Here is a 12,782-nt window from a genome sequence, read left to right as displayed (position 1 = left end):
CTCACATGAACTGCTCGCTTCAGGTCCTTCCACAGCATTTCGACTGGATTAAGGTCAGGACTTTGAATTGGCCATTCCAAAACATCAACTTTATTCTTCTTTAACCATTCTTTGGTAGAACGACTTGTGTGCTTAGGGTCGTTGTCTTGCTGCATGACCCACCTTCTCTTGAGATTCAGTTCATGGACAGATGTCCTGACATTTTCCTTTAGAATCTCATCTCATTATCTCTAGCCGCTTTATCCTGTTCTACAGGGTCGCAGGCAAGCGTCTATCCCAGGGGAGCCTATCCCAGCTGACTACGGGCGAAAGGTGGGGTACATAATTCAGAATTCATTGCTCCATCAATGATGGCAAGCCGTCCTGGCCCAGATGCAACAAAACAGGCCCAAAACATGATACTAACACCACCGTGTTTCACAGATGGGATAAGGTTCTTATGCTGGAATACAGTGTTTTCCTTTCTCCAAACATAACGCTTCTCATTTAAACCAAAAAGTTCTATTTTGGTCTCACCCATCCACAAAACATTTTTCCAATAGCCTTCTGGCTTGTCCATGTGATCTTTAGCAAATTGCAGACAAGCAGCAGCAATGTTCTTTTTGGAGAGCAGTGGCTTTCTCCTTGCAACCCTGCCATGCACACCATTGTTGTTCAGAATTCTCCTGATGGTGGACTCATGAATATTAGCCAATGTGAGAGAGGCCTTCAGTTGCTTAGAAGTTACCCTGGGGTCCTTTGTGACCTCACCGACTATTACACGCTTTGCTCTTGGAGTGATCTTTGTTGGTCGACCACTCCTGGGGAGGGTAACAATGGTCCTGAATTTCCTCCATTTGTACACACTCTGTCTGACTGTGGATTGGTGGAGTCCAAATTCTTTAGAGATGGTTTAGTAACCTTTTCCAGCCTGATGAGCATCAACAACGCTTTTTCTGAGGTCCTCAGAAATCTCCTTTGTTCGTGCCATGATACACTTCCACAAGCATGTGTTGTGAAGATCAGACTTTGATAGATCCCTGTTCTTTAAATAAAACAGGGTGCCCACTCACACCTGATTGTCATCCCATTGATTGAAAACACCTGACTCTAATTTCACCTTCAAATTAACTGCTAATCCTAGCGGTTCACATACTTTTGCTACTCACAGATATGTAATACTGGATCATTTTCCTCAATAAATAAATGACCAAGTATAATATTTTTGTCTCATTTGTTTAACTGGGTTCTCTTTATCTACTTTTAGGACTTGTGTGAAAATCTGATGAGGTTTTAGGTCATATTTATGCAGAAATATGGAAAATTCTAAAGGGTTCACAAACTTTCAAGCACCACTGTATATTTGAAATTTGCTTGCTTCAATTATGCAGTTTGAAGAAGTGAAGCTCTAAACAGCAACTGAACCGACCTAATGACTCAGTGAATCACAGTGACCAACACTGAATCATTCACTGTAGTGATTCTTCAAAAAGACCGCATTTGTGAATGAAGCGTGGAGTTCCAGCCCTCCAGGACAGTTACAGAGACCTGCAGACTCTGTGCCAAGACACACTGAAGCTGGTCTGGAGACTCGGAGTGGCCCGGCACTTTACTAAGACACTTGATGTTGGTTTTTCTTTTCCTGTGCACTACGAAGTGTATAATAATTTTGTTCCCAACCAGGGTGTGCTTTAATGTATTTTAATATTGTAAACTATTGCAGATATATTCCAGAAAGAAAGAAAGAAAGAAAGAAAGAAAGAAAGAAATGGGCACATGGAAAAACAGGAAAAAAATGAAAGAATAACAGACAGTAATACACATGAAAACAGATATCTTTTAACCGAGCCTTCTGCTCAGTTTGTCGAAGAAGAACAAGGCAGTGTCTCGGCCTGTCAGTGGATTGGGACGAGGCCTGTCCATACCCGTCCCAGCCCCAACCCCTGCTGCACACCTGGGCCTCGGTTTCCCTTTGAGGTGGGTCTCAGACACGACCGAGCATGCCTCTGTGTGTGTGTGTGTGTGTGTGTGTGTGTGATAGGGACACACACACACACACACACACACACACACACACACACACATTGGGAGGTCTGAGTGAAATGGGAGTTCCCCCATTCAGCCTTGAGTGACACAAAGGTAAGCATAAACAGCAGAAACTGTACAGACATGATTTCATTCACACTTTATAAAGCCCTGTGTCGCTGTGTGTCTTGGCATCGTGAGTAAACTCGCGCTTGTGCGCTGTTGGTCTTTCCAGCCTGAGCACTGCATCACAGTACAAAGCGGAACAGGGAGAAGCCACGGCGTTACTGTAGGACTGGTGAATAATTAGTGTAAGAATTAAAACCGAGCATCTGAGACTCAAGCTGGACCTCTAGTGTTCCTTACAAAAACAGGGCGAAAGTTTCTCCCTCTCTGCAGGCCCCTCCTGGTGGGAGTGGTAACATCCCCCTCCCCGTGTCACACTTCAAAGAGGAGACTGAGCTCCCCCTGCATTCATCTGAGGCTAACAGCTTAACCACCCAGTTCAAACAGCATCCCCACGCCCTCAGAAAAGAACGCCAGCACATACACACACACACAAACAAATACAGTACACACACAAAAATATACTCACACACACACACACACACACACAGAGTACACATACACACAAATATACACACACACACAAACAAATACAGTATAATCACACACATGCACATATACACACATACACAAATGCAGTATATGCACACGCGCACACATATATATATATATATATATACACACACACACACACACACACACACGCACAAATACACACACACACACACAAAATATATGCACCACACACACAAATATACACATATGTATAGACACACACAAACACAGTATAAACACACAAACATACACACAAACACAAATATGCACACACACACACACACAAATATACACATGCCCCCACACACACACACACACGCATATACACATACACACGGACAATATATCCACACACAAATACACACACACACACACACACAAATATACACACACAGACAAGATATGCACACACAAATACTGTATACACTCATACACACATACAAATACAGTATACACATACAATATACACACAAACAAATATGTACACACACACACAAGTATACACAAACAAATATACACAAACAAATATGCACACATACAAATACAGTATACACACAAATATACAGTATACACACAAACATGCACACAAATAAACACGCATACACATACAAATGCACACATATACAAATATGCACACATACACACACAAACAAATACAGTACACATAAATACACATGCGTGCACCCAAAAATCTCTCATACACTCATAAACAGAGGTTCAACACACACACACACACACACTCACTCACTAACACATACAGAAATCTATCACTATAACTCCATTCTCACTTCTACAAAGTAACACGTACAGAACATGAAACTAACTTCATCTGTAATTTCTTTTACAGAAACACTCACACACTTGCACTATTATTACACTATTAAGGAACACTATGTACTTTCCGTGTTAAAAACACTGAAACACATCTCAAGTAGAACGACTGTATAATTATAAGAAGGGGATCCTGATATACACACGACTGCAACTAGTGCGTTTGTATATGCAGGTGAAACTGTTCCTCAGTGTGTGCAAAGAAAACGTGCGAGTCTTGCTTAGTGTGTTATAAAAGGGCAATATAATACTAATGAACTCCTACAATCTTTATTGAAGCAGGAATTGCGTTAATTCAGTGTCTGACCTGCTCGAAGCACACAGACGTCATGCACAATGCAAGCAGGTGTGTGAGCTAATTGCGAGTGTGTTTACGTCTACAACAAAACTGGCCATAGTTGACTATAATAGAGGAATTATGGCCATTATGGCCATTATGGAATATTCAGGGTCAAGTTTCCACAAAAAAATAGCAAAAGTTAAGAACATTTTAACTGGGAGAGAGAAAGTGTTCAATGTGATGCTCACTCTATCATCTAACAATGATCAAACTCAGAGTAGTAGCATGAAAGGCCATTACTCTTTACTAGGTAGCTTGGATGCAGTTACAAATAGAATAGAAAACAAGTTTATTCATCAAACAGAGAATTAACTTGTAATGAACTGGCATCCCATCCTGGGGCCTCCTGAGCTTCTGGAACCACTGTGACCCTGAGCACGATAAAATACTTACTGCAAATCAATAAATTAGCAAATCAGCTTGTGTAGGCCATGGTCCAATCCCAATCCCCCCCGCCCCTTGGTCTACCCCTACTTTTGGAATGCCCTCAGTTGGGTAGTGGCCCTTCAATATGGAGTTATAAGGGGTACAATCTTTACCTAGGAAACAGGACACCACTTGTTACGGCATCAGTAACTGATGACGGCACATGAGTAATACACCATTAACAACGCATTCCCATTCTGGACTGTTTCTTGCTACCATTATCAACCATTAGTGCAAAACTGCCTTCCAAGTAGTGTTCAGGAATCAGACACAGTCTCAGTGTTTAAGTCTAGGCTGAAAACATATCTGTTTAGTCAAGCCTTTCATTAATAGTGTTTATGAGGTAAAGGAGTAGATCTGGAGGGTCCTCAGGTATAGAGTGTTTAGTAAACTGGGATGTATGGATGCTGTCAGTCCCCCACTCGCTTGCTCACTCAGGTTTGTTGACCGTGTAGTGGCTGCTGCTTTATGTCCCAGGGCTCCCTCATGCCTGTGTTACCTTCTGGCTCTCCCCTTTTAGTTATGCTGTCATACTTGGTTTTGCCAGAGTCCCTGCTTGCACTCAGCACGAAATATATACTATTCCTACTCATCAGGTGACATTTGGGCATACCTAACAACCTGTGTTTCTCTCGCTCACCCCCCTCGAGGTGCTGACCTCTTCTGCTCCTCGGACCTGCCTGATCCATCCTGATGCCCTACGTCTAGCTGGAGTCTCATCACATCGCTCCTGTGGAGGACGGCCCCATATGGACAGTCAAAAGTCACACTTGGAAGACACTCTGGACACTTACAGTAATGCTTTTATGGCTGAGGACTGCAGTTGTCATGAACAGTTTTGCACTTAAGTTTCCATCAATGAAGAGTTACAACATCAGCGAAACAGACTTGTTATAAAAATGTTTATTAAACTAAAAATGTTATAATCACGTTGTCTGTTATCACCCAAATGAGGATGGGTTCCCTTTTGAGTCTGGTTCTTCTCGAGGTTTCTTCCTCATGTTGTCTGAGGGAGATTTTCCTTGCCACCGTCACCACAGGCTTGCTCATTGGGGATAGATTAGGGATAAAATTAGCTCATGTTTTAAGTCATTAAAATTCTGTAAAACTGCTTTGCGACAATGTCTATTGTTAAAAGCACTATAAAAATAAACTTGACTTAACATTATAGTGACAAATCTGGCCAAATGTGCATGACGGAACAAGACAGATTAACCTATTGACAATAATCAGAAAGCATGGTTAACACATCAGCTAGTTTTGTGTAGACCTGCCCATAGAAAGTATAGAGATGTAGATAATGATGTCACAAACCATATCGGGGCCATACTGGCAGCAACAAGCTCAGTGGAGCGCCAGTCTATCAGCTGGAGTTCAAACAGCTAACTAAGAAAGACCATATTATTAAGATGGTAGAGAATTATTGTGCCCTGGAAGGCAAAAATAAACTTCTGAAAGACAACAGGAAGTCGTTTTATCATCTTCCAACAGATTGGCAAAGATGGAATCAGTGGATTCACCCACAGCTCCTTGACTTCATTCATTCATTCATTGCAGCTCAAGGAGTTATTTAGCTTATTCAATTAGACTGAAACTATCAGCTAGAATATCCATCCATCCATTATCTGTAGCCGCTTATCCTGTCCTACAGGGTCGCAGGCAAGCTGGAGCCTATCCCAGCTGACTATGGGCAAGAGGTGGGGTACACCCTGGACAAGTCACCAGGTCATCAGCTAGAATACATACATTGGAAATAAGTTATGGCTTAATCAATAGTTTTAGAAAGAAAAAAAGGCTGTTTACTTTCTCGCTACAACAGTTAGCAAAAATGTTTTTTAGCCACAAAGCTAAAACTAACCAAGCTTTGTTTTGAAATTCAATCATTGCACTTACTTTCGCAGTAATAACAAGGCAGAATTGTCTGGGTTTTGAAGTGTAGAGGTTGATAATATCGTTATAATCGGAGTGTCTTTTGGTTCTCTTTAGCCCTCCAGACGTCTTTTTTTTGTGTGTGAAAGGGTTGCAAACTGAATATAATGTTGTCCTTTTTTAAGCCATCTCTATTTTGATTGACAGACCAGACAATATTTTTTCTATCTGCAGTCAATAATACATTATTATTATCCATCCATCCATTATCTATAGCCGCTTATCCTGTCCTACAGGGTCGCAGGCAAGCTGGAGCCTATCCCAGCTGACTATGGGCGAGAGGCGGGGTACACCCTGGACAAGTCGCCAGGTCATCGCAGGGCTGACACAGAGACAAACAACCATTCACACTCACATTCACACCTACGGTCAATTTAGAGCTACCAATTAGCCTAACCTGCATGTCTTTGGACTGTGGGGGAAACCGGAGCACCGGGAGGAAACCCACGCAGATATGGGGAGAACGTGCAAACTCCTCACAGAAAGGCCCTCGCCGGCCACGGGGCTTGAACCCAGAACCTTCTTGCTGTGAGGCGACAGTGCTAACCACTACACTGCCATGCCGCCCATTATTATTATTATTATCATCATCATCATATGACATGGATGTAAACGCATGGTCATCATGGTCATCCTCCCCCTCAAACTAGACCTGAAATAATGGATACTGTTCACTGGCAGAAATCACAAATGTGGTTAATTACACAGATGTGCTTACATGAAGGTCATGTGACTGAGAAAACACTGCTCACCTTTCACATTGCCATGAAATAGCTTCTGTGCTGTGATTTGATTCTGTATGTTGCTGTATTTCCTTCTGAAACAGGAAGTGAATCTGATGTCATGTTGAAGTGCTTGACTGGCTTACGCAACAGCCAACAGCATCTGAAATACACCACACCCCTGTCGAATATAAACAACCCAGATGGTAGCTTAGAAAGCTAGCTAAACACGGAGAAGAGCGAAGAGCAGAGAGAGAGAGAGAGAAAGAGAGAGACTTTTACTTAATCTTACTGATGAAGAAGCACCGACGGTGTATAAAGACAGAATTGTGTTCTTGCTCAGTCTGAGGAAGTGACATATTCCAGCGTCAAGTTGGTAAAACACTTATCGGAAGAGTGCGGTCACACTTTGTACAAAGCCCTCCCTCTTCAAAATGAATAAACAAATGAGTTTTTTCCTCAGCCAAGGGATGATTGGAAAAGGGAAAAGTGTGCAGGCAACAAAGAGACTCAGCCAAAAACACACTGGCAAACCTTGTTTACTGCTAACAAGCTACTACTGTCGAACAAGCCATGCATCTGGGAACAGGGACATTTACGGTTCTGGAGTGTGTTTATTTGGACAAAGGTGAATCATAAAAATAAAAATGTTTTTAAAAATTGCTTTTTTTTTTTTAGAAATGCTGCACTGTAAAATTATAATGAGAATCACCAAAACGTTTGAATTTTGATTTCAAGGGCGTTTAGCCAGTAAAACACTGCTGATACACATCCTGCTGCACTATTGTTATTGTGGACACTTGAGATTATCTCCACTACCCCGAATGCCCTGCCTAGGTAGACATCCTAACAAGTACTCACTTGCTAGGCTGCATTTGTCAGCTAGCTATGTTAGTCAGTTTATTTAAGCTGTGATGCTATCGGGCGATTGTGAATCTGCAAACATCAAGCATAGTGCACTAACATGCATTGTGATGGTGATGCAACACAAGCTCAAAGGAAACACTGGCACGGTTCATTTAATATTAAAATTTTGCACAGATAAACATTTGAATTTTAATACAAGAATAGTATGAAATCAAAACCAAAAAAATGAAGAGGTTATCGTGATGTTCAAGGTCAGCGTCAGTGCACATTTACTCTAAACCCATGCTGGCTTCATCTGACCTATACTCTTTGGTTATAGAGGTTACTGTGGGTTATATGTTTCATCCTGGTGCTCAGTGACAAAGTTAATCCTGGCTTATATTACCACAATTTGACCTATTTTGAGCTGCTGATATTTCTCAATGATTGCCTTTTTTCCCTTATGCCTGCAAATTCATATACACCCACACACACAGAAGAATTATCATTAATTCTGCACATTATGCAGAGAGAAATGATAAAAATGTTCAAATGAAAAGGCTCTTGGCGCCTCTTTTGACCAGCACAGAGGGTTTCGTTCTATTTGTTTAAAAAAGGGCTATTAATGAAACACTGCTATAAATGAAGGCTTCATTAAATGAGTGTGTCGTCGGCGCAGTGTGCTTTCCCTTTGCCCTTTGTGTGGTCTGATCTATTTGTGTCGCAACACACAACTCCAAAAAATAAGGATGTGCATCGAGGTGTGTGTGTGTGTGTGTGTGTGTGTGTGTGTGTGTGTGTGTGTGTGTGTGCGCGCAAAAGCACTCAAGTGCTGCTGGGATGAACAATTAATATGATAAATGCTTAATTGGATTGCAGGGCCAATGAGGTACAATAGGTGTAGCACAACATTTAAGCATGCCTACTACAGAAAGTGTGTACTCCATAAAAGCGTACAGTGCTTTTTTTTTCATCCTAAAACATCTGGGACCAGGATATTGTGCCTTAATCACTGACCATCATACGTACTATATACTCCTCCTTCTCAACCACAGGTCTATGACTGTATTAGTAACTACTCTTAAATTACTACAAACCATGATCATTGGAATAGTTTAAATTAAAGCTTAATAACTTTAAGTATGAATAATGCCAACTTAATTCCAAAAGCAATATTAATCCAACTAGGAAAAGTGCTTTAGATCAGTGAATTACAAAAGGGTTTGGGAGGGTTCTGCTATTTAAACCCTTCCAAAGAAAAGACAGGATTAAACCTGCTCACTGATGTTAAAAACACTAAAATACGTTTCGGACATCACACTTAATCAGAACGTTCGTTCGTTCGTTCGTTCATTCGAACTAACTAACTAACTAACTAACTAATTAATTAAACAGACAATATAGAGTCAAGGTTCTCCAGAAAATCGGAAGTAGCCGGATAAAAAAAAGTAGTAAACGGCTCTGGAATTTGCAGCACACTAATGCTACGGGGGTCTGGGGGCATGCCGCCCTAGAACATTTTTTAATTTACATGCCTTCTGGTAGCTTCTGGTGCATTCTCAGCTAATAAATTACTAACCATTTCTCTGTAAAATACTTGCAAAATATGTATGAAATTTCCCTCCAGATGTGTGTGTGCTTGGCTTTCTCAGTTACCCTCTGTAGTATGCTGCCTGGCTCTGTAACATAACTACATACGCTACGACGTAGTCACGTGGTCCGGCTCAGCTGATCAGACAGCGAGAATCGATCAACAAATATGGCGTCGCATCCGGTCACGTTAGACCTGAATCGAAGACGGTTTCGTAGTGAAATAATTGGATTTGCAGCAAATTATAGGCAGCAGAGACGATATAAGTCACTTGAACATTGAAAGGCAAGTTTGTTTGTTTTTTTCTGGGATTGAGTAGCCGGCGCAGACCGTCTGCGTAGGCAGAGAGAACCACCGGTCGCTGGCATCTCTGAGAGTACAAGTCAGAAGTATGGACACCTACTCATTCATAGGTTTTTCTGTATTTTGACTATTTTCTACATTGTAGAACAACACTGAAGACGTCAAAACTATGCGTGCATGGAGCATGTAGCGTGCACGCCCTTGGGACAATTCATCATTGTTCAGACCTGTTGCTGATTTGGAGTGCAGTCAGCGTGTGCATATTAGGATGCTGTTGTCACACCCAGAGGGCAAAGTATTGTTTATTGTCATGGTTTATTCCTTGCCATGTTTATGACTCTGGATTTATGACTTTGGTTTTTGTTTGTTCTGTTAAGTTTGTTTTAGTTTAGTTTCTCTAACACTGCCTCACATTTGTAAATAGCACACCTGTAACTAAACATAATTACACTTACCTCTGTCTCTACACCACATTTCCTGACAGACTTCTTCGCCTTCAACAATGGATGTAGCAGGAGGCATGCTGCGCAGTCCCACACTGAGGTAAGGGTGCTTAAGCTGGGATCCGTGTGCTTTCTTCACCTGGTAGGTTGGCTGCATGATCTATTGGCTTACCAGACTGGCATGCCAGTGGGCCGAACACCTTGTGAGAGTGCAGCACCCATGCCTCCAGAGCTCCAAGTCATTTGGGGAGGAGCTCAAGTCATGGTTGAAGGCTTCCAGGAAGGAGGACCCCATAACATTTTTTGGGAGGCTGAGACTCGGGAGGCTAACAGAGCAGCCTCCGCTCCAGAGCCAGCGCCAGAGGCCGCCAAGGTGGCCTCTGCTCCAGAGCCAGTCCCAGAGGCTGACGGGGCAGCCTCTGCTCCAGAGCCAGCGTGAGAGGCTGACAGGGCAGCCTCTGCTCCAGAGCCAGCGCGAGAGGCTGACAGGGCAGCATCCCCTCCACTGCCTGCTCCAGAGTCTGTGCCAGAGGCCGATGGGATGGCCTCCACTCCACTGCTAGCTCGGCCACCTGGCTTTGAAGATGTCATTGCCCTGCTGTCAGGCTTCGACAAGGACGAACTCTTTGCTCCACCGCCGGGCTTCAGGGAAAATGAGCTCTTCGTGCCGTCACCGGGCTTCAGAGAGGACATTGTAACACAAGTGCCAATCCAAGCCCATGCCCCAGTTCATGTTAATGCTAGTACCCATGCCAAGCTATAAGCCCATGTCCGAGTCCATGCCCATGTTCAAATTCATGCCCATGCCGACGCCAGGGTCCATGCCTATGCTCAAGTCCAAAGTCATGCCTGAGTCCATGCCTATGCTGACACCTGACTCCATGCCCATGTTTGAATTCATGCCCATGCCGACACCAGGGTCCATGCCCATGCTCAAGCCCACATCTATGCCTGAAGCCATGTCTAGTCTGGAGCCCAAGTCCATGTCTAGTCCAGAGCCCAAGTCCACGTCCAGTCTGGAGCCCAAGTCCACGTCCAGTCTGGAGCCCGAGTCCACGTTCAGTCCAGAGCCCGAGCGCAAGTCCATGTCTAATCCGGAGTCCCTGTCTAGTCGAGAGCCCAAGTCCATGTTCTGTCTGGAGCCCATGTCCATGTCAAAGCCTGAGCCCCCGACCATCCTCATGCTCCTGTTCAAGACCTGAACTGAGCCCCCACCTAAGCCCTGGCTCCTGTGCCACGTCTGCCCAGAGCCTGAGCAGATCTCTGAATGGATGTTTCCTCATGGCAGGCCCTTTGCCCCAAGGCAGCCAAAGAGGACTTTAGTTCCCAGAGGAAATTCTTTGGGGAGGGGTTCTGTCATGCCTTTGCACGCTCGAGCCTGACGGAGCTTGAGTGCCCCGCTCACGTCCATGCACATGGAGCATGTAGCATGCGCGCCCTTGGGACGATTCATCATTGTTCACAAGCACAATCAGCATGTGCATATGAGGACACTGCTGTCACACTCAGGGGCGAAGTATTGTTTATTGTCACAGTTTGTTCCTTGTCATGTTTATGACTCTGGATTTATGACTCTGGCTTCTGTTTGTTGTGTTTCAGTTTTATTTGTTTTAGTTTAGTTTCTCTGATCTTGCCTCACATTTGTAAATAGCACACCTGTAATTAATCTGCCCTGCACTTACATCCATCTCCACACCTGACATATACCATCAGCGTGAGTCAACTTAAGCTAATTCTCAAAGTGAATTGAGTTTTTCCCACCAGATAATTAATTGGAGGCCATGCATTATCAAGAATGATGCTCCAACAACAAGAGGTCACATTTAGCAGCTACAAGATTAAAATATTCAGATATTAACTCATGATCTTGCTGTAGTAATGTGAAGAGAAAACATAAAACTCTCAGGAAACCTTTGTGTGTATTAGTACGCTATATTGGTCTTGTTTTAAACTGAATGCAAACTACCTGCTATTTGATTTCCCATACCACTCAAGTCTTGTAATTTAGGTAACCTGAAAATATGTATGCTAGTTATGAATAAACATGAGCGGGTTAATTTATTTTGCTACTAGCTAACCAGCAGCTACGGTGCAGCTAGCTATGTTTAGCACAATCAACTGCTCTGTTATTTGTAGCTCAGCCACTTTTCTACCCTTTCTATGTCCGTTTTCCCCTACATCTGTTACTGTCATTGTTATTTCATATTTTACCAGCTCCAATGTCACTAAGTGCAGAAAATAAAACTTCACAAGCTGTAAACTGTAACCCATATGTCATTGTATAATTCACACAGAGTTTATGTGCAGAAAAACAAATCTGTGTTGTGATCACGAGAGGATCTGTGAAAGGCGTCTCTGTGTGCAAACAGTTCTCTATTACAGTTAGATGTTCAATATCATGACATTGTGATAAAATGTTAGTAGTGCCTGATGATGTATATTTTATGAAGTAAAGATATGTTAAAACAACAGAACACTCTCTCGTCAACTCTAGTTTAGCTTGGTTTGACACAGCACGTCTTACTTGATAAAGTAAACTGACAAAATACATTTTCTTGGTGTTAAATAGCATTTCCATGCATATACAGGCAAATGTAAAGTCGGAGTAGCTGCAGTGCTACAAAATGTGAACTACAGGAAAGCATTTGGAAAGTACCTGCTCCCTCCCAACGTCCACCCCCTTTCGTGAGCACGAGCATGTGGGTTTTATTAACGCTCGCTGCAGT

Source organism: Neoarius graeffei, chromosome 28, assembly GCF_027579695.1.
Source record: "Neoarius graeffei isolate fNeoGra1 chromosome 28, fNeoGra1.pri, whole genome shotgun sequence".
NCBI classification, from domain to species: domain Eukaryota; kingdom Metazoa; phylum Chordata; class Actinopteri; order Siluriformes; family Ariidae; genus Neoarius; species Neoarius graeffei.
Note: the sequence above shows the minus strand (reverse complement) of the source record.